The sequence below is a fragment of the Ceratotherium simum genome, chromosome 20 (assembly GCF_057802395.1).
Source record: "Ceratotherium simum simum isolate JZ-2026a chromosome 20, ASM5780239v1, whole genome shotgun sequence".
NCBI classification, from domain to species: Eukaryota; Metazoa; Chordata; class Mammalia; order Perissodactyla; family Rhinocerotidae; genus Ceratotherium; species Ceratotherium simum.
In genome coordinates, this window is record NC_141919.1 from 10673806 (window position 1) to 10697005 (window position 23200).

A 23200-nucleotide genomic window follows, 5' to 3' on the forward strand; every position below is an offset into this window, starting at 1 on the left:
ACAGTCAACACAGTCCTGCCCTGTGTGAGCGCCCCGACCTCCCCAAGCAGACCCAGTCTCGCCAAGGTGGGAGCCCCACACACTCCGCCACCGCCCCACACTCTCCACCCACTCCTTGTGCACACCCTGCCCGCTCAAGTTGGCTCAGTTGGCAGGCTGCAGAGAATCCAGTCACCAATCTATGCAGGCCCACACGTTGCCTGAGGGCTTGTTGTTGGGTGGGGCCAGTCTCTAGGGTGGGCTGCCTGCCCTGGCTGAGCTGGATTAAATCGGTGCTCTAGCGGCTGGAGCAGACCCTGGGCTAGCAGGCCTCAGGGAGAACTCCAATGGCATCTGTGTCAGCACGCTCACACCAGGCCCCAACAATGGCCGCCGCCAATGTCCCAGTCCCTGGAGAGGTCTCACCCCTCACCGAGATGCACTCAGGGCCTATTAGGTGAGTCTCTTGTCACCAAAGCACTGTGCACCTTACTTTCTGGTGATTTTAGGATGCTTTCTGGAACGGGTGAGTTCATGCGCGGGCCCTTTAAGAGCCAGTTTTAGTTTGTTTGTGAACCGGGTTTTCTGGGGGTGCTCCCCAGTGTTTTAGTAGCAGGCACAGTCAGATATTATGCCGCTGGTCTCGATTGTGCTGGGTCCACAAAATGCCCACAGCGGGGGCACTCCCTGGCTCAGGGCCCCGCGCCTCTAGGGAGGCTGCGGACCTGTGAGCTGCTCCCGGCGGCCGTGAAGCTGGCGGCTTGTGGAGGCGGCGTTTTCCTCTCCGGAAGGGGGTCTCTGCCTCTTCATCCCCAGTTAGGATTGTCCGTTGTTGCAGGAGTTCCTCTCATCCAGTTTTCAGTTCTGTCTCAGGGGTAATTTTTCCACGAGTAGTTGTAAATTGGCTGTGTCCACGGGAGGAGGTGAGTTCAGAGTCTGCCTATGCCGCCATCTTGACCCCGCCTCGCTACTCTTCACTCAGGAGCATTTACTTCTAAGGTAGCTGAGCAGCAGTCTAACCTTGGGCTGCTGAGGTTTACAACTTGCTCATTCAGATGATGATTTCAGTTGCCTCCCTCTTGAAGTTCTTTGATGTAACAAGCAAAACAACTTAGTGGGCACTCAGCAGTGTGCAAGTCTTAGTTTAAGAGTGCTAAGTAAATAGCATCATATACACGAGGGAAACACCAAGATCATAAGATTTTTCTACCTTGGCACTAGAAATTGGAAATTATTAGTGGAATAATGGTATGATAAGAGCTATCATAGTATTTTCCCTTTTATTTGCCATGTCCAATAAACAGGCCTGTTTCCTTTAGTGGTACCTGGTTCTAAAGTGTGCTTAATTTGATTGAAATGTGGCCTGGGCAAGGAAGGCTTGAAATAGGATGAATTTCTTAGCTCAGTAGTCATTTCAGGACATACTGGCAAGATGAGAATGTCAGCAGGATAGGGTTAGGAAGGTGTTTGTGAGAATAAAACTGGAATGTAGTAACTACTATATCTGTGATGTACCAGCATCTCTTATGCCCCATTTCTGATCCTCTCAGCTTCACCCATCTGTGGATCAGCTGCTGCTGTGGGCTCTGATGAACTTTGCACAGATGCAGTCTAACTGTCTCACCTCACGCTATATAGCTCTCACCTCTGCTTTGAGGCTTCCCTGTTCACCGAACATGGGGCACTGCGGGGTTCTGCAAGTCAGCAAGAGTTAATGACTTTTGCAGCAAAAACTTTGATTAGTGGAAGTTGGTAGCAAATTATTTCCCTTTCCCCTTGCTCTGTGCACTCAACGAATGTAGTTTGTATGGTTTCAAAGGGGAAGGGCTCAGGAAATCAGGCAATCAATTGCATTTATTGGCAGCCACCTGATAACACATATTCTTATTAGCTCTCCCTCCATCCCTGTTTCACTCTCTTTGTGTCTCTCTCCTGCTCCCCGCACTGCAGTCCCTAATCACACATTAGCACTTAAAGCTTTGTCTAATGTTCTATTTTCTGGGGAACATTGGCTAAGACATATAATAACATTATTACTTAATTAAGAGGCCCATGTGAAGTATAATAAAATATGAGATAAGCATTTCCAGTTGAATATGGGTATTAAATAATTATGTTTAGTTTACCGCAATGAAATTTGTTTGCTTCAATTTTCAAATTTAATTTCCACTTCCTCTTTCCACTGCTGCGCACTCAGGGGGACTCTGGTCTTCAGCCTTTTAACAGGTGTGTGCTGGGGAATCTGTGCTCAATAAATAGTTGTTAATGACTTTTGAGTTGTTTTAATAGAAACTTAAGCAATACATAATATGAGGGTAAAACTGATTTTTATATCCCCTCAGAATTACATAACACACTACGAACAGGTTTATAATATTTTTGGGTCTTTAAAATAGTCATGTGAGGTAAGCAGGGAAGCAGGTTTATATATCTTGTATAGGACTGTAACTGGGGTTCAGGGAGATATACAGACATACCTTAGGTCGCAGAGGAGATATTGTCAGAACCAGAGTCACAGGTTTACCAAAGTTTTGTTTTTTCTCCCTTGATCACTTTTACATCAGGAGTTTACCATCATTGGGTCTTGTAAATGAATATCTTGAATGCATCTATTGGCGACATCTGTAATACAGTCTGAGCTTTCAGTTGATGTTGATAAAAAGTTTTCTAGTTTATATAATGTAATAGAAAATGGACATAGTCATGCGCCACATGATGTTTCGGTCAACCATGGACCGCTAAGATTAGTACCATGTAGCCCAGGCGTGCAGTAGGCTATACCATCTAGGTTTGTGTAAGTACATTCTATGATGTTCGCACAATGACAAAATCACCCAACAACGCATTTCTGAGGATGTATCCCCGTCTTTAAGTGACGCATGACTGTAATATGTGACAATGTGAACTTGAAATAAGTTAATCAATTCTATAAAAGAAGCAAGTTGCATTTTACCTAGACTTCATCTTGACAGGTCAAATAATTTATAATGATTATTATTCTAAATATATTTCATTTGTTTATTTTAAACTATACATTTTTCAAAGCTCAATCCTTACACATCCTCATTAAAGTTCTCATTGGAACAAACTGTAAGACTGGCTATTTCTACAAAGAAGAGGAGAGATTTCTGTTCTGTTTATTGAGCATAGTCTTATAAAGCTATAGGGGAATTTATATCCATAGCTCTAGTATATACTAATAAAATACATAAGCATAAATAATCAATATTTGAAAGCAAATACATTATATCCCAAGTGTGTAATATGCATAATGTGCTATAAATAACTACATAGTTTATTTTTTATATATCTGGACTAATCTTTGTACTATAAAAATTAAATAGTATTTTTAAATATAAAATATTTTGAAAGATTTTTGACCATCAAACTAAATTAAATGAAGGTACACTATTTCTTTACTACATATTTTTTCTCTTTTGATAGGTTGTGTCTGTTTTTCACTGTGCGATTTCTCAAAGGATGGTTGAGGCATAAAATGTGTAATAATTAGTTACTGCTTAGGTATCAACAAATCCTACTTCAGTACTTTCTGTATGTACAGTAAAGGGGAAACCGAAATATTTTTTTCTATGTGTCAACATTCTCACTCCTCGTACTTCATTAAATCAAGATGATAAAAATCCCTGAAGACTGAAGTACAAATTTTAGAGCTGTATTGATTTAACCTTCCCTTTGTAAATATTTCATAGTTCTATGATGTGCAAACGCAGCCACACACAGAACAAAGGATTTCACTTTTCTGTTAGTATGCAGAGGGGGTAACTGACAGCTTTTATTATTCCATTTAGAAAATAATACATATGAAAATGTGTAAGGATATTTTGTCATTATTTTGGATGTCAAGAAGAATTGATGAAACATGGTTTTTAAAGCAAAATTTTTGTAGAGAATATTTAAAATGTGTCATTTTTCAAAGGTAAATCCATTTACCTTTTATAATTTAAAATTATTTCTCTTATTATTTTTTCAAATTATTTATTGTTTTTTTTCAAATAGGAGGCTTTTTTGTTGTCGTTGTTGGTCTTTTATCTCTCCTTCATTGACACTGTGAGGAAACTCAGGATTTAAATATGTGATATTATGGAAGCTTCCATATCAACACACTGTGCTGTGAAGTCACACACGACTGTGAAGTCATGGGTAAAAATAAATATATTTCCTTGAAGGATCAATCAAGGAAGAAGTAACCTTTCTCATCTAAGGGTTGGGAGTAAGGCTGTAAAAATGACAAATATGTTATACTCTGTTTAATGTTTTCTCTTTTTAAGCTTTATATAAAAATAAAGCCATAGTCAGCCTACAAGATTTTTGCGAATGCTGATATATTAAGACATAACAAAATTAGTTTTCTTCTCATAGAAATGACATCAAAAAGGGGATGATTATTTGTTATTTCAATACTTACTTTGCTAAGAGGGAGGCAGAGAAAATGGATATGGATCTATGGTGAATGATAAGAGACTAGTATCATGAAATATCAGTGTGACCTACTTCATTAAACAAAAAGTTTGGTAATTATGTACACACACATACACAAACACTTTAGGGAAAGACTATTACAGACTCATAAACTAGCAACTTCGGTGCACTGAAACAAAAATTCAATCTACACCAAGGCAAATTGCATTCAGAATTCTAGGAATACAGTGATGAAGCTCACCTATAAAGACAGAATTTCTGCAAACAGGGGCCGGGGCCTTTCACTAGAGGGCAAACTTTAATCAGTACAGATAGATGTTTCAGCATTTCATCTGTGCTGAATTTTCTTATAAAATTTTCCCATGAAAATACAATAAATACAGATATACAAAAGGAAGGCTAATTATATTCAATTTCTTGTACTAATTCTTTATGACTGGATGGCTCGTTTTTATTACAAGATCACTAGGCTGTGTGAGTATGTGTTGTGTGTGTGTGTGCAAGTTTTCACTCGTTATGTGTAAGTGTGTGGTATTCTACCATGTGGTCTCACTTAAAGTGAGTTTTATTTTCTCGAAGACAGTTTAGACTTTCTTGATTTTAACATTTCTGATTATTCCCTCATAGTGTTTTCTCTAGAAGATGTCTAGATTTCTCATCACACATTCAAGTTAAAGCAAAGGGAAAGTATGGGTCTTTCCCTCCAAGCCTGTTCTGTTATCATTGAATATATACATACAACATCTTGTTATTTGGGAATCGTAGCCATTTTTTGATCTCAAAGGCTACTGTGTCTTCGTTATTTTCAACTCCTTTCCCTGTACATATTTCCAGGTCAAACTTGGCCATTTTTCTCCCATTGTATTGTAATAACTGAAATATGGTTACTTATTTCATTCAGCAAGTATTTATTGATCACTTACCATGTACTAGATATATCCCTTCAATGTAAATTTGAGTGTAGAAAGACCTGTATCTTTAGGACAATCTGTTTTACTTATCTGCCCCATTCTTAAGTTTTAAAAAGTGTCCAGGCATGATGCAGTCACTTCTTGGATGTAAATGACCTGGCCTGGTGTCTGGCTGCACGCCCAGTTGTAGCAACAGTGCGGGATAGGTTATGGAGAGACCAAAGAAAATATTGAGAGACGGCCTATGAGCCGTAAAGGTTTACTGGGTCTTGAATGTCCAGGAGCGGCCAGCTGGACGGTGGTATGCACCTGCACCCGCCACAGTGCACAGGGACGGGCGTTGCTTATACTGGTGGGAACAAAGGCTACGTGCTTGCCAAGAGGGACTGTCCTTGGTACACAGTGTTCCCGGGAACAGTAGCTCACGTGGAAGGGCTCTGTGTTCCCTCAGGATGTGATGTTCTTTGACAGAAACAGCTACAATCCCGGATGGTTGGCGTCCTGTTCAGAAGGACCCATGGTTGTTATAGGGCACATAGACTAGTGCCCCTACACCTGGAGTATAAAAATAAATATTTCATGGAAGGGTCCATCAAGGAAGAAGCAACCTTTCCCATGTAAGGATTGTGAGGTTTTCTTTTTCTTTTTTAGGTGAGCCACCCCCCACCCTCATGCGTGCTGCTGGGCTTGTGCCCCTGCTCGCTCCAGGGCCAGTCTCCAAAGGCCTTTTAGGCTTTTGTCTAGTACCCTTTTAGGCTCACGCCTGCCCGGCAGCTTTCGGGAAGGGCCTGGTTTTTCTAGCCACAGCGTCCCATAGTGGCGCCAGCAGAGACACAGCTGGGCAGGCAGGGGGATCTCGCTTGGGGGCTGCAGGACGGGGCAGCACCTGACTCCCATAGACCGCGGTGTGCTCTGAGTGCTGGGTGCTAATGAGGAGCCGTAGGGAGTGGGGGACGGAGGGGGTGACTTCTGTGCCTGAAAGACCCTCTGGCTGCTGTGAGCATGGATGGGGTGGAGATGGCTTTAACCCCAGTTAAAGGTGAGGAAACAGGCTCAGAGAAAGGACTAGTGTGGTCTGGGGTGGGGCCCTTCAACAAAGAAGCTGACTTCCTGGGACAATGCCACCTGCTCCTCTCGATGCCCCCTAGGCCAAGTTCACAGGCAGACCCCTCCTCCAGAACCTCTAGCTTTACCCTGGGGGACACTCGCCAACCCCCAAACTCCTCAGGCTTTCTCCCAGCCCCCTCTAGTGGATAGGAATTGTTCTGGGCCCTCATCCCTCAGCAAGCACCCTGAGAAGCACGTTCAGGCGGCACCAGCCTCCCGGAGCAACGCCCAGAATACAGGATCTCAGGGCCCCATTGTTCCTTTTGGAGTGGAGGGGAGACTGGTCTGCCTGAATCCTGAAACGCTGTTTCACGGGTTGACCCCCATCTGGGCCAGCCCCCCAGGCAAGCCCCACTTGGAAAATGTGTTTATGATGCGAGGGAGACAAAGTAAGTAAAGGGAACAGAAAATGCATATTGTATCTGTTTATTTATTTCGTTTGTTCAATATTAAAATGAATGTAAACAAATGTTTATTGAACACCTTCTACGTCGCAGGCAATTTGTAGCCATATGAGAACTGTGAAGAATGAACAAAACAGACAATACGCCCCAAGGAGCTTACATGCTGCTGGGGGAAGTAGACAGCAAACAATAAACATATAAATAAGTAAGAAATTTATATGATATAGTTAGAAGGTTAGAAGTCCTACGGGGAAGAAAGAAAAATCAGATTAGAGTAAAGGTGATCAGGAGTGCTAGTGGGCAGTGGCATCATGGGATGATAAGGATAGACCTCCTTGGAAAGATAAGGTGTGAACTGAGAGTTCAAAGAGGGGAGAAAACTAGCCAAGCAAATCTTTGGGAAAGGACCCTTCAGTCAGGACAAACACCCAGGGCAAATTGGAAGAAGGCCAGTGTGATTATGGAGCAGCTGAGTGAAGTAAGGGAGGAAATACATTATATAGGGCTGATGAGTGACCTGATTTATGGCTGAAAAGAAGCATCTGGCTGTTGTGCTGAGAATAGACCATCAAGGGGGAAGGGCAGAAGCAGCACAGCAGGAAGGAGGCTTGAAGGCATCCAAGTGGGAGATGAAGGTGACTCAGACTCGGGCGGTAGCAGTGCAGGTAGTAGGAAGTGAACAAATTCTAGATATTTTGAACACATTAAAGTTCTAGATAATGGGATATGAAAGAAAATGAGAAGTCAAAGATGATGCCACAGTTTGCACCTAAACATTCATGAAGATGGAGTTGCCATCAAAAAATTGTAGGAGAATGCAGGGGTGTAGGTTTGGGTGAGGTAAGGTCAGATGTTCTGTTTTAGACAACCAAGTGGGCAAGTAAAGAAGTCAGCTGCATGAGTCTAGATTTCCAGAGAGAGGTCTAGACTAGGGATATCAACTTAAGAGTCATTAGTATATAGAAAATATTGAAAACCAGTTGGTTGGATGAGATCTCTGGTGGGAGTGGGTGTTGATAGAGACAAGAAGAGGTACATGAAATGTTGGCTTACCCTAACATTAGGAGGCTGAGAGGAGACTTCTCTTCTCCCAAGAAGATGGAGAAGGTGAAGTACATGAAAAACCAAGATAGTGTTTTGTCCTGGAGGCAAATTAAGAAGTATGTCAAGGAGGAAGGAATGATCCACTATGGTAAATGCTTCTGATAGGTCGAGGAGGGAGAGGATTGGGAAGTAACATTTCAGAAAATGTGGGGGGTTCAAATAAAAAACTTTAATTCCTTTTCTTTGCAAGATAAATACCAGAATCTTCAAGAGGCCATAACTCTATAGTCATTAAAAACACATTTTCAGAGTCAGATAGATCTTGGCTTGAGTCTCAGCTCTGTCCGCCATTAGTTTGTGACTTTGGGATAGTAACTTAACCTTCATGAACCTCAATTGCCTCATTTGTAAAAAAGTAGTAATAATATTTGCATCACAAGGTGGTTGGGGAATTAAATATTTAAGTGCTGGTCTTCTTGGCACTTGATGAGTGCTAATAAATGGAAGTTGTTATGATTGTCATAATTATAGTTATAATAATTATTAAGCCTTATAGTCGAGGCTGCCTCAAATGTGGTCCTAATACCTCTCTGGCCTGCTTGCTCACTATGGCCCAATATGGTCTTTCTGGTCAAAGTAGCTGCTCACCATCCCTGGAATATTCTTTGTGTTTTCTCTCTCCCATTGTTAGTCCATGTGTTTTCCTCAGGTTAGAATACCTTCCACCTCTCCCTGCCTATCAGAATCCTTCCAGTCTGCTTCCTTGCTCAGGTCCTATTCTATTCTGGGCAGCTTCCTTCATCATCCCAGCCAGACATAGCTTTAATATCCTCGGAACTCATCTAACACTAATAACTGCACTATCAATCTGTCTCCAGTATATACTGTATCAAGATGACTAATCTGTTTACATGTTTCGTCTCTCTCAACTACAGTGTGAGTTCTAAGAGGTTAGAGATTTCTGCTCCTCTTCAAAGGCATGACCATCATGGTAATTTGTACTGTCCCTCAGGGTTGATTGATGGATGATGATGTTACTTCTTGGGAGTTGGTTTCATACCTGGACTCCTGTCTGCTTTTGAGGGCTAGACTTTAGATCTTTTTACCATGGTTAGACAAAGAGCCCTTGAAAATTTAGAAGTTTTTTTTGTTTTGTTTTGTTTTTTGGTGAGGAAGATTGTCCCTGAGCTAACGTCTGTGCCAATCTTCCTCTATTTTGTATGTGGGATGCTGCCACAGCATGACTTGATGAGCGGTATGTAGGTCTGGGCCTAGGATCCAAACCCACAAACTCCAGGCTGCTGAAGCAAAGTGTGCGAACTTAACCACTACGCCACCAGGCTGGCCCCAAGAAGTTTTTAAAGATGTTCAGATGGTAAAAGAAAGGCTGTGAGACCTTGAGTGAGTAACTGTACTTCTCAAGATAATAAAAGGGTGACCTTTAGGACTAAATGAGAAAGTGATGTAAAATGCCTAAAAGATACTCAGCACAGAGAAACACTAAAAGTAATTATTTGCTGTTATTAATCATTAAAGCACATTTTTGTATAAAACTTTGTGTTTCTGCAATGTGGATATTTCACATTTAAGTAAACTTTATTAGGGTCCTTGTATGGGCTAGGTACTGTGTTGGGTGCTTTCTTAGTTGTTACTACATTTAATTCCTAAAACAATCTTACAACTCTGGAAAAAGGTTTTTTTAAATAAATGAGTGATTTGAGTTTCAGAGTGGTTAAGCAACTTGTCTAACGTCACACATTTAATGTCTCCAGATTCCAAGTTTAATGTTCTTTCATATGTATTAATAACAATTATAATATCAATCTTTATTAAGAACTGAATTTGTATAGGGCATTATACTCAGTCATATATTTACATCATTTCATCCTCACAATACGCCTATGAGGAAGCTGCCAAAGACCCAGCTGAGATTCAAGGAAGTCAAACCATTTGCCCAAGATCACGCAGGTAGGGATTGTAGAGCAAGGATTTAAATCCAACTGGAAGCAACCTAAGTGCCCATCAAGGGATGAATGGATAAAGAAGATGTGGTATATACACACAATGGAATACTCCTCAGCCATAAGAAACGATGAAATCCAGCCATTTGTGACAACATGGATGGACATTGAGGGTATTATGCAAAATGAAATAAGTCAGAGGAAGAAGGTCAAATACCGTATGATTTCCCTCATTAAGTAGTAGATAACAACAACAAGAAACAAACACATAGAGACAGAGATTGGATTGGTGGTTACCAGAGGGGAAGGGGGGAGGGAGGAGGGCGAAAAGGATAATTCAGCACATGTGTGTGGTGATGGGTTGTAATTAGTATTTGGGTGGTGAACATGATGTAATCTATGCAGAAATAGAAGTATAATGATGTACACCTGAAATTTATACAATGTTACTGCAATAAACCAAAAAAAAGAGAGGAAAAAAAAATCCAACTCCGTCTGATTCTGAAGTCAGTGGTTGTCCTACTCATTACAACACCCATCATTTCAGAGGCTTATTCCTATTAGATGAGAATCTATTTGATCGGGGTAAAACAGGTGTTTTGCCTCAATGTGACAACACTGTAGACCCTAAAATGTCATAGGCCGGGAAACACTGGCCTGAGACCTCTTGCTTGGTTTTTACTTGAACTGCTCATGGAACTCCTGAAACGCCGTCAGCATCTTGGACTCCATGTCGCGCCTCTCCTTCTTTGCTTGAGAAACTCCCACGCATTCCTCAAACCTTAGAATAGCTGATTCCTCTTCTGAGAAGCCTTTCCTTCTACTTCTAGTCTCTATAGAAGCTGTATTTCTGATGTGTTCTCAAAAAGTTTGTTGAATGAGCAAATAAATAAAAATTAATTCTCCTCAACGTCTTTTGCTATTTCCCTATGCTCAGTGATTCATTCTTCAGCAAAACAATTTCTTTTCTCAACTGTTGAGACTGTGCTTCTCCTCTAGTTCCCACTCTGGAGTGGTTCCCCTCTTCCTATATGTTGGGAGCAAGAACTTTATTTTATTTAAGGAGGTTGTACTAGATCATTCCGGATTTTACATGTCATTTCTTTGTTCATAAGCCACCATTACCTCTGCTCTTTCCAGCTTTGGCGAGTGAGGTTTTCTCTGAAACTGAGTCTTGCTCCTTTTTGTTCTTGTCTGAATTCCTGCCTGCTTTTGTCTTTGGGTAGTCTGTATTTAAAAAAAAATAGTTTCTTGATGAGCTAAAAACCATGTCCCAAACAATCATGAATGAAATATTATATAGATAGAAAATCACAAACATTAATGCTGTGACCATCCAAATCTCCTCTGACTCAGAGGATGAGGGAAGAGGTGTGGTCAGAATGACTTCTGCCTTATACATCCCTACCTTACGGGCTTCTCTTTAGTGACTCTAGGCGAGGCTGTCTTAACTGGCTAAAAGCTAGTGTCTGCTCTGGGTGAATAGGGAATAACTCTTACTGGAGTAGTTTCCATCATCTTACCACACTCTTTCCTCCCTTGATTAGATGCTACAGAAACCAGGGTTGGAATTAGCTACTGGAGGCAGCCATCACAATAAAGGGCCTAGCAGAGACTTGAGACATGGCACATTTCTTTAGAGAGGAGCTTTACATTACACTACATTAGACTACATTAGTAACATAAATAACGCTACAGAAATAACACTACATTATTATTACGAGAAGCATGTAAGTGGCATTATAGCCTATATTGGCAACTGATCAGGCTGTGCTCTTTGTCAGATCCAGGTTCAAATCCTATTTCTGCAGTTTCTTAGAAGCCATCATCTTAGACAAATTATTTAACTTCTTTGAAGTTCGGTTTACTCATCTTTAAGTATATAATCATAGTTCATTAAAATTTGACAGCATATGTATGATGTGACAGTGTCTGCATTTAATAGGCACTCAATAAATAGTGGATTTTACATGTTATATAGCAGTTTATAAAGCATGTTTACATAAAACAAATTCATGGGAAAGATGGTCCCTATCTCCACCACATGCACTAGGAATTTTAATTTCTCTGTCTCCTCTTTAGACCTTTTGCTGTCCAGGGCACAGATAGCTTTATATTCATATTTTTATCCCATGGGTCTAGTACAGTCCATGGAATGTAGTAAACATTCTTTAGTATTTTTTAAATTGAGCTTTGGAGACGTTCAGTAACTTCTTCCAGGTCTCTCAGCTAGAAAGTTGCTGATCAATATGGGATGCACATAAGTCATCAGGTCCAATGAGCTTTCCACTCTAGTTTTCCAATGGTTGCGTGTCTAGTAGCAATACTACATCCACTCGTGCTCCAGACCTTTAAATAAATTGTTCATTGTTAGGTATGATTTTACTTTAACTAAAAATTCCATCCTTTTATCTCTGTAAGTCTAATGAAATATGCAGTCTTACTATGAAGAATGAGAAATCAGGGCAAAGGCATTAAAGGATGTAGAATCTGCAGTGCCTTCGTAGAGGCCATTCCTTCTTCAGAGTGAAGGCTACAGCTGGAGTGGCATTTAGCTTAAGGCCTTCATAGTTCATTTTTGAGCTCATAGTTAAACATTTCTAAGGCATAAGTACTGAGTTGGACACTCTCCTTACATTGGCTATGACAGGGACAATGTTTGCAAGCCTTTCATTTATATGGTTTGAGGTCAGAATGAAGTTCTATAGATTTCATTGTGATGTTTCTTATCTCTAGACAGATCCTTTCAATTAACTGGTATGTACTTTCCCTCAGTGAATATCCGTTGAGAAAGGTAGATGCTAAATGACTCACTTTCATCCCAGAGAACATCTCCCCCATTTTAGAATGAAATGTCATAAATAATGATCAACAGCTTTTTGCTTGTTTCGTAGTGGATAGTCAAAGCCAGACTTTTAGTAACTTGACATTCTTGAAAACCACCACATTCCTGAATGAGTCTATTCTCAAACTCCCCAATTAACATGAAGGCATTAAAAAGACCTACTGAGACTATTGTGGTTCAAAATGAGAGAACCTGAAGCATAAAATAGGGTGAAATCTAAATAAAGACTCTTAAGTGCTTGAAAGATACAATATTACAAACTACTATCAGCCGTCAAAAATGATTGTTAACATGGAGTGTAAGTGCAGCTCAGGGAAGACCAATGAAGAATTCTGAAATCATGGTTTAGTCAAATGATGGCAAATAGGTTTTCACTTGTGGTTCAACCTAACGAAAAATACCGAGGAGCATTGTTTTTTTAAAGACCTTAAAGCTACTTCTCTCTTAGCAGAAAGAGTGCTATGGGTAAGCAGCAATGTGTATACACTGAGTACAAGAAGGAGGGCAACGTCATAGATAGTACCAGCTCACCGCTGTGGACCTGGACGAAGCCTCAGGTTGGTTCTGGAGAGAATGTGAATGCATTTCATTACTTCCAGAACTTAATTAAATATATTCTGGATGTCTTCTTAGCAGCTCCCAGATAATTTATCTTAACTCTCTTTTTTTTCAGATTAAATCTGGGGTAGATATCTACAGTATGTCAGTAAATGGGGAGTAGATTATAGGCACTTCAAGTTCTTGGGTTGTTATCTCTTCTAGGACTTGCTGACAACAGGAGCACACTTGGGCAGGTTTCTATATCTCTCTCTTAAAGGGACCCCTTTGGCATCTGGTGAAACATGGCTCTTTGTGCTTTTTGGGCATCTCCAAATGAAAAACCAAGTGCAGATATTACAAGGCCATTGATCAGAGTATCTGTTTTGGAGGATCACTGGCCTTGAGCTACCATAAAGAAATAATTTTTTTTAGCATAATTTCCCTCAGGTTATGTTTAACTGTAGTTTAAGCAGGAAGGCAAGAAATGGGTCTCTTGTCTTTCACTGCTCTTCTGTGGTCACTCTGTAAGAGGCTTTCTATCTAATAATTGTGTATAGTTGCTTCAAGGGAATCTTTCCAGAATCTGCTCCCAAAACTTAATGACTGAGACTACAACAAAAGGCAGAGCTCTAAAACTCATTTCCTTAGGAGGTTGGCTCCTCAGAGGTTGGTATGTTGTGGACCAAAGCATTAAATTATCAAGTTCTTTGATAAAATGTGTATTCATATAATCATAGATCAATCAATGTTTGCATTCCTAATTTCCCTGTGTGACTTACAGTAAATCCCCAAACACGTCCCAAGTCAGTCTTTTCTTCCTTCTTTCCTACTTCCTTCCTTCCTTTATCAATTAGTCACTTAATGAAGGAATGTATAATAAATATTTATCACTTGGTTTAAAATGGTGAATAAAGAATAGACATTACCTGCCCTCTAAGAACTTACTCCCCAGTTGAGGGACTATTGCCTGAATAATATAATGAATTTATAAAGCACTGGCAATGGATGTACATTATTTCAAAATGATACGTATGAAGCCTTATTAAGTGGTCTTGAGGGTGTTTTCAGGAAAGCATCTGTGATCCATTCTTGCTTCTTGCCTGGTTTTTGCCTGTACAGCTAATAACATGAAGAAAAAAATGAATGCCAGGAAACACTCTCCCACATTTTTGCAATGGTTTTCTTCTTATTTGGTTCTTTTGATTCCTCAAGTTAATCTCAAAATCGTTATAGTGGTCAGTTTCAGATAAAGATCTGTTGACGTGCAACAGACAAATGGACACAGCAGATGAAGTGAAACCTGACTCAGAGAAGAAGAAATTGTTTTAAACACATCCTCACTCCCTGTGACACGTACGCCAGCCTCCTGGTAATTTTGAAGATGAACTCAGCTGAATGTACTAGATGAAGAGATTTCTCCCTCTCTTTTCCAGGATTAAAGTATTTGGTTTTAACAAGAACTTCAGACTTCATCTTCGTGTGCTTCCTTATCTTTTCTTGCTCTACTGAGCTTTTGAAACATAAATGCCCTGGAGCAGCGCACCACTCATCCTAAAACACTGGCGGCTCAGAACATGACAATCACAGGGCTCTTTCCCACCAACTATTAGAAACAAATCACAGGCCTCAGTCTCTTCCTTGCACTCAGTGGGGAAAAACCAGCCCCTCAGCCCTCTCCAGCCTCCATGCCTGCGCTGACTGAATCTCCACATCTTGCATTGTGTTCAGGTTGTAACATCTAGTTGTTAACCGGGAAAAGCTTGACTTATTCTAGTTGCTTGGGGGCAAAACAAACAAACAAAAACCTTCCACAAAAGCAGACCCCTGTACTAGGAATGAAAAAATCCAGGGGAGGTGCTCAGAGAAAAGAATTCATTCCCATTTTTCACCCTGTAGCAGGAAGCAATGATGCTATGGTATATAATCTTGTTTTACAAAGTTCTAGAAAGCGAAGAGTGACTTCACCCCCACCCTTGCCCAACACACACACATGTTAAAGTAAAAAGAATGTCCAGTTAGATACTAATACATATAAATCAGACAGTATAAAGTAATAGGGCCATTTTGGAAGAGGAGTGTTTTTGAAGAATAATTGCCAAATGATAAAATGTGTTATATGACTCATCTATGTGATAAAAAGCTCTCAGCAGTTCTCAAGGCTCCTGGGTCTCTCTGTGCTCCACAAGATCAGAGAGAAAAGGCAGGAATAAAAAATGATGGAGAGACGTCTTGTGTGTTCCCCTGCTCTCCTCTCTGCTCCTCATCCCTCACACCCCCTTGGAGTTCTCATAGACCTGCTGACCTTTTCCTTACTGCCCTGTGTGCAGTACAGTTTCCAGTAATCAGAAAAGGGAGGTTCTTTCAGTATCCACTAAAGCTGGGCACAGGGTGTTTGGTAATACGAAGGAGGAGAGAGGAACTTTGACTTTACCTTGACAGCTCGGTAGCATCTGGTCCAGCCGCCCCCTGCTCTGCAGATTGGGTCACTTACTTGTTTGTCCAGCCACATCCCAGGATCTGAAAGCAATCCAGGTCCCGGGGAAGTGGGTGTATGGCAAGCCTTGGGTCAGTAACTTAGTGACTCAGTCCTGAGTCATGTTTGATGCTAATTCTGCTCTGAGCTTGGACACCTGGGCTCCTGGCTCCTGGACCATTGACTTCTTTCTGACTGAGTCTTTCAGTAACTAGCCCCCAACCTTGTCCCCTCACTACTCTGCAATGGGATCCCTGACTTGGTCCCTAGTTACTCATGGTCATACAGGAAGTGCCTCCATGATCTCTCCTAACTTTTAGGACTAGGTTTCTTCATTCTGAATTCCAATTTCGCCAAGCTTGAATCTCTGATAACTCCACCCAGAGTTTCCCAACAAGACCCATTCACTTGCCTGGACTTTAACCAGTTAGGCACTGCTTCCTTTTTCATTGATGCCTTTTTTTCTTCTTCTTCTTCTTTTCTGTATGTACTTGAACAGAATTCCAAGGTCATAGAAATTTGCAAAAAAGTGTTAAGGTTTGACCATCCTGTCCTAATGCTAATATGAAATTAACATTAAACTGTGTCCCTGAATGCCATTTCTCCAATAAGAGACCTTTGTTCTGGCTTCTAAGTTCATAGAATCTAATAACTGTAGCCTGTAAGCAGGCTCCTAATCTCAATTTTCCCATTTCCCTGTGTGGTAGGCAGAATTCCAAAAAATGCTCCACAAGATTTTACACTCTAATTCCTAGAAGCTGTGAGTATGGTGAGAGATCACTCCTATGATTACGTTATGTTCAATGGCACATTTGACCTTGAGAGAGGGAGATTATCAAGGTAGACCTCATCTTATCATGTAGAATCCTTTTAAAAAGCAGAGTTTTCTCCAGCTGGTAGGAGGAAGAAAAGTCAGGAGATTTGATGCTCTCTTGCTGTTTTGAAGATGGAGGGGCCACATGCCAATGAATGCAAACAGCCGTTAGGAGCTGAGAGTGCCGCCACCCCCTTCCTTGGGTGATGGCCAGCTAGGAAAGGGACACCTAGTCTGACACCTGAAAAGGAACTGAATTCTACTAATCACTTTAATGAGCTTGGAAGTAAATATTTTTCTGGGGTCTCCAGGTAAGAATCCATCCGGATGACACCTTGATTTTGGCCTTGTGAGACCATAAGGATAGACCCAGTTTCCTCTACCTGGATTTCTGACCTACAAAGCTGTGAGCTAACAAAAGGTTATTTTAAGGTGCTAAATTTGTGATAATTTGTTACAGCATCACAAGAAATATACTCATCTTCCTTACCATCACCCAAGCCTTGGTGGAAATAAGCTGGAGCTGAAATACGAGAATTTTAAGTCTGAGTAAAATGTTTTTTTTTTGTGTGTGTGTGAGGAAGATCAGCCCTGAGCTAATATCCAATGCCAATCCTCCTCTTTTTTTTTTTTTTTTACTGGGGAAGATTGGCCCTGGGCTAACATCCATGCCCATCTTCCTCTACTTTATATGGGACACCGCCACAGCATGGCTTGACAAGCGGTGCATCAGTGTGCACCTGGGATCCGAACCTGCGACCCCCTGGCCGCCAAAGCGGAGCGTGCAGACTTAACTGCATGTACCACAAGGCCAGCCCCCTGAGCAAAATATTTTATGTGCTTGGAAACATTTTTTTCCTTTAGATGCTTGAGTTTGATTGAAGAAAGTTCTGAAATTAACATATGCAAGCTATTATAGTGTCTTGTTAATGACGGTCCATCATTGTCGTATCAAACATGCAAATGTAAATTCAATAACTTTTAAGGTAGAATAATAGAAGCTTTTATATCCTGAGTTGAAAAAGGAACTCCATCTCATAAACACAATGTGCTCCTCTTTATGGCTAATAGAAACTGACAGGAATGAGCGAATTAGACTGTCAACCTTAGTGAAACTGAAGTATTAAAAAGAAAACATCACAGCCATTTATTTATCAACATTAGAGATTATTAACACATTTAGAAGAATTTAGTTTTATGATGATAAACTTTGCTACATCACTTAATATTTGATTCACTTGCATTTATCTTTAAGGAAATAATGAAATATTTAGCATAAATTCTAACTTTACTATATGATAAAATGTGAATGTTTTATGGAAGCACGCCCAGTAAAATAAGCTTCATTGAATGGGTTCATTTAAGGTCAGCAGTAGAAGAAAGGGATGCGTAATGACCACATAAAATCTTGGTAAGAATATAAATTTAGATTCTATTTTAATCTGGGAATGGATTTTATTTAGTATTTAATTTATAAATGTGAATAATTAGCCTTGTTTATGGGTTTTTATATGTACATATATAAAAGTTTTTGTACAAGGCCCTGAAAAATGAAACTTGCCTGACTAATGAATTTTTAGAGAATATATTCTGACTAATTGAATTTTCTGTTTGTGATTTTTTATTTTCCCTGTGATAATTGAAAATCTTTCTCAAGTATGCTATTCTACTTTTTTGCCTTAATAAATATATGCAAATGAACGTATTTTGACTCTCTTACAGGATCAAAGTTATTATTAACTCAAGGGTTAATGTCAATAGCTTGAAGCCATTGATATATTAAGATGTTTATTTTTAAAATACATTCATATGTATTTATCTGAACTTTTTTCTTTTTTTTTTTTTGCTGAGGAAGATTAGCCCTGAGCTAACAACACTTGCCAAGCTTCCTCTTTTTTGGCTTGAGGAAGATTACCCTTGAGCTAACATCTGTGCCAGTCTCTCCTACTTTTTGTATGTGGGTTGTCGCCACAGCATGGCTTGATGAGTGGTGTAGGTCTGTGCCCAGGATCTGATCCCGTGAACCCAGGCCACCAAAGCGTAGTGTGCAGAACTTTAACCACTTGGCTGTGGGGCTGCCCCCATATGAACTTTTTTATGTATTGCCAGAATTTTTCTCTTAAAGTGAAATGCAGAGTAATAAAGAGTTGTGTGCAAGTTTCTTTGATTTTGGTTCCAGGTAACTGAAGGGCGTGTGTGAGTGTGTCTATATATAATTATGTTTACAATCCATAAAACTGTAGAAAAATAGAAAAACAGAGGAAAATATAAAAATCATGCATAATCTCACCTCACTGTTCATCTCTTAGGACATATTCTTTGAGTTTTTTTCTAGTCATGCAATAATATTAATTAAATAGAATATATTATATTAAATATTAATTTAAAACAATTAATTATATAAATTATAATTATATTATATATAATATAATATTAAATAATAAGTATAGAATGCTTATGCCAATATCTGAATTTAAAGAAAAATTTGAAATGTGAGCCACATATAGGAGAGAGAAGAAATCAGTCTTTACGAAAGAAAGGGTAGTGTTAGAACTTCAAACGTAAATATCGGCTACCTCTCTGTAATGGAAGAGAGAAGGGGCACAGAAGCATGGGTAATTTAGAAGGTGTTTATATTAGTCTTGGAATGTCGTCAGAGAGACAAATATACACGCATACTCAGACACATGTATATCCCCCCAGGACCTGGGTGGGTGGTAGTAAGGAAACACTGGGTTACTGAGAGTAAACCACAAAGAATTCCATCATTGATGAGTAATTGAGGGTGACTCTCTTCTCAAAAATGCACAATCTGTTCAAGTCTTTGACATTCAAAGAAACCAGTGTTACTGCACAGGGAAGGAAATTTTCTAGTGTACCGAGGGATGTCTTTTCTTTCCCTATAGATTAAATCATACAATTTTAGAACTGGAAGCAATCTTAGAAATATTTTTATACTACATCATTTAATGAAGGAGGATATTAAAATCCAGGGAGGTACTGTGACATGCTGAGAGTCATTAAACCTTTCTAATAATGGTCAAGAACTCCTATCCTTAATTTCTAGTCCACCACCTTTCTCCGTGATACAATGAAATCGATTAATAAATATTTACTGGGGGACCTCTATGTTCAGGAAGATATTTAAATGTGTATATTTAAATTAATAAAGAAATACGATGTTTCTGTCTTCAAGGCATTTGCATGTATGAATCAATTAGAAAACAAAACCACATATTATTAAGCTAATACTCATGTGGATTAGACTGAGAGCAATATCAGATACCAGCAGTAAGAGGATAGTGGGCTGGAGACATTAGAAAATGTTTTTTGGAGAAGTAGTATGGGTTTTGGAAGTAAATAGAAATAATTCTCAGGGTTTGGAATAGAACTATTGCCTTTGGAAATATCTATCACAACAATTTTTAATTTTCAAAGTGCTATGTTTGTTACTGTTTAAAATTTTGTTACTAATTTTGAATTTTATTTCACTCTTTATTAGAGAATACAGTTTATACAATTGATACTGTAAAGCTTTTATTAGGATTTTTGTTTTGCTGCATTTGACAGATACTTCAAAAAAGTCTGCCCTGATATATTATTTAAATCTTTATTTGTTCTTTTCTGTAATTCACTATGCTTTTATTACTTCACTTTTCTATAGGAACTATGGTTCTATTAATATTTTCTTATATTTCTATTAATTTTTACTTCATTTATTTTAATAGTATGTTATAAGCACATAAATGTTACTGACTTTTGTATCTTCATGGTAGTTTTTACCTACTTAATTAATATCAAATGGCCTTGTTTAATTCACTTAATGACTTTTTTCCTTAAATTTCTCTTTACCTGAAATTAATATGCTCACATTCCTTTTATTTGCCCGCTGATCTTTGCTCAATCTTTTTCTGTCTTTTCAGCTTAGGTATATTTTTTCAAAGTAGCTCATAGTTTTAACATATTTTCTGGTATTGAGATATAGTTCATATACCTTACAATTCACTCATCTAAATATAAATTTAATGATTTTTAGTATATTCACAGAGTTGTGCAACCATCACCACAATTTTAGAACACTTTCATCACCTTCAAAACAAAATCCTGTACCCTTAATCATCATCCTCCAATCACTCATCTCCCACCTCCACCTTAGGTGATCACTAATCTACTTTCTGTCTCTATAGATGTGTCTATTCTGGACAGTTCTTATAAATAGAATAATACAATGTGTGGCCTTTTGTGACTGGCTTCTTTTCATTTAGCATAACATTTTCAAGATTCATCCATGTTGTAGCGTGTATCAGTACTTCATTCCTTTTTATGGTTGAATAATATTCCACTGTAGGTATATACCACATTTCTTTTATACATTCATCAGTTGATGGACATTTGGGCTGTTTCCTTTTTTGTCTATTATAAATAATGCTGCTATGAACCTTTGGGTACAAGATTTTGTGTGGACATGTGTTTTCATTTCTCTTGGATATATGCCTTGGAGTGGGATTGTTGGGTAAATGGTAAATCTATGTTCAATTTTTTGAGGTACTGTCAGAGTGTTTTCTAAAGTGGATGCACCATTTTACATTCCTACCAGCAGTGTATGAGGGTTTCAATTTCTCCACACCCTTGTCAACACTTTTTATTATCTATCTTTTTTATTGTAGCCATCCTAGTGGGTGTGAAGCAGTATCTCATTGTGGTGTTGATTTGCATTTCCCTGATGATTAATGATGTTGAACATCTTTTCATGTGCTTGTTGGCTTGTCTTTCTATATCATCTTTGGGGAAATGTATGTTGGGTTTTGTTTTTAATACAGTATGAGGTGATGGAGCTATTTATATTCATTGACTAAAGCAATATTTGTATTTTTAATCATTTTATGTTTTCTATTTTTTGATGTTTTACTATATGACCTTTATTTATTTTAACTTTTCCAAATTATTTTGTTATGAATACTATTTGCAATCATTCTGATGGTCATTTAAAATTTGTCAAATCTTTTCTTACACATCACTGGTTATTAAAATGAGACAAAAATTCAATTATATCTCCTGAGATCTACTCAGGTGATATGAGGCATTTACTAAACTTTTACTTCCACTTTTCACTCTATTCCCAGATTTTGTATATAGAAGCTTGGATATGAGGGCCAGATTATTGTTATTAGATTATCATGTAATAATGTTCCAAACATCTTACTTTTAGGATTATTTTGCATTCAGTTCACATTTAGTAAGACTCAACTCTGTATTTAATTGGTTTCAATGTGTATTTGAAATTTTTTAAATTTAATTGTTCTTTATTACAATATCATTTTTGGTTTATCACTTGGTCAATTGTTGTGTGTTGTTGTATAAAATATAAATTTTTTAAAGAAAGGCATAAATTCACGTGCATGAACCCTGGGATATCTGGAAAAAAATTTATAACAAATTAGATAGCAACAAACGTTTGGATCTATGACATTTTGCTTCAACAATAAATACTTATTGACATGTTGTATAAAGCTGGATGATTAAACACTGTGACTTTTTCCATTTTTAGATTTTTTTCTTCCCATATGTTTGAAGATATTTTTATAATTCTTATATTCAATATTTTTCAGAGTATGTTTACATATAGATTTCTTTTTTGTCATTTTGATCCTTCTTTTCAGTAAAATTTTTGTTCTTTGTTTTTACAGTTCCTAAAAGTATTTTTAATTATGTCATTGATTTGTTTTTATGTCAAAATTGCCTTTTTGTCCCCCTTAAGTACAGTCATATATTGCTTAATAATGGGGATATGTTCAGAGAAATGCATTCTTAGGCAATTTTGTCATTGTGCAAACATCATAGAGTGTACTTACACAAACCTAGAAGGTATAGCCTGCTACACACATAGGCTATATGGTACTAATCTTATGGGACCACCGTCACATACGCAGTTTATCATCTCCAAAACATCATTATGTGGCGCATGACTATATTATGTTTTAAACTGGTTCTTTGTTCTCTTTCAATTTAATCTAATTCAATTTTATTAAATTATGTTCAACCAATATCTACTGAGCATTGTCATATACTGAGCTGTGCTGAGCATAGATGATAGACACAGCCTTGCTCTCCTGGAACTTATAGTGTAGTCGACAAACACGTTAGAGTTTGGAGAAGTACATGCTGCTACATAGAAAATGAGGAATCTTATTTTATGAGTGAGGTAAGGGAAGGCCTTCCAGAGAAAGTAAAAAGTAAGGTGAAACTTAAGGATGAGTAGTATTAAATGAGTCAAGGTCACAGTGATATCAGCAGTGGTGGTGGTTATGGAGTGGTAAGGGTCACAGAGATTATTCAGGCTACCTGAAAAAAAGCAAAGCAAAACAAAATTGTGATATGCTATAGAGCAGACGTTACCAAACTATAGGATATCTTTTGATTTTATAAATAAAGTTTCGTTGGATGATAGTTATGCCCATTTGTTTACATATCGTCTATAGCTGCTTCCATGTGTTAGTGGCAGAGCTGAATAGCTGCAGAAAGACCTCACGGCCTGTGAAACCTAAAATATTATTATCTGACTCTACACAGAAAAAGTTCGTCAACTCCTGCTACAGAGGGATAAAAATCCAGTTTCACTCTGTCTGAATGTCTATATGTCTTTCTATCTGCCTGTCTGTCTATAATAGTTAGAACACTACCG

General features: G+C 38.6%; 1 long non-coding RNA gene across 1 annotated transcript in view; it reads left to right on the forward strand.

The window, feature by feature from the left end:
* The first annotated feature begins 322 nt into the window (after positions 1-322).
* LOC147914358 (uncharacterized) overlaps positions 323-23200 on the forward strand; it is a 110424-nt gene continuing 87546 nt past the window's right edge. The window contains exon 1 of the long non-coding RNA XR_015555301.1: positions 323-436. This is a non-coding gene — a long non-coding RNA (uncharacterized LOC147914358). The remainder of the gene's footprint in view (positions 437-23200) is intronic.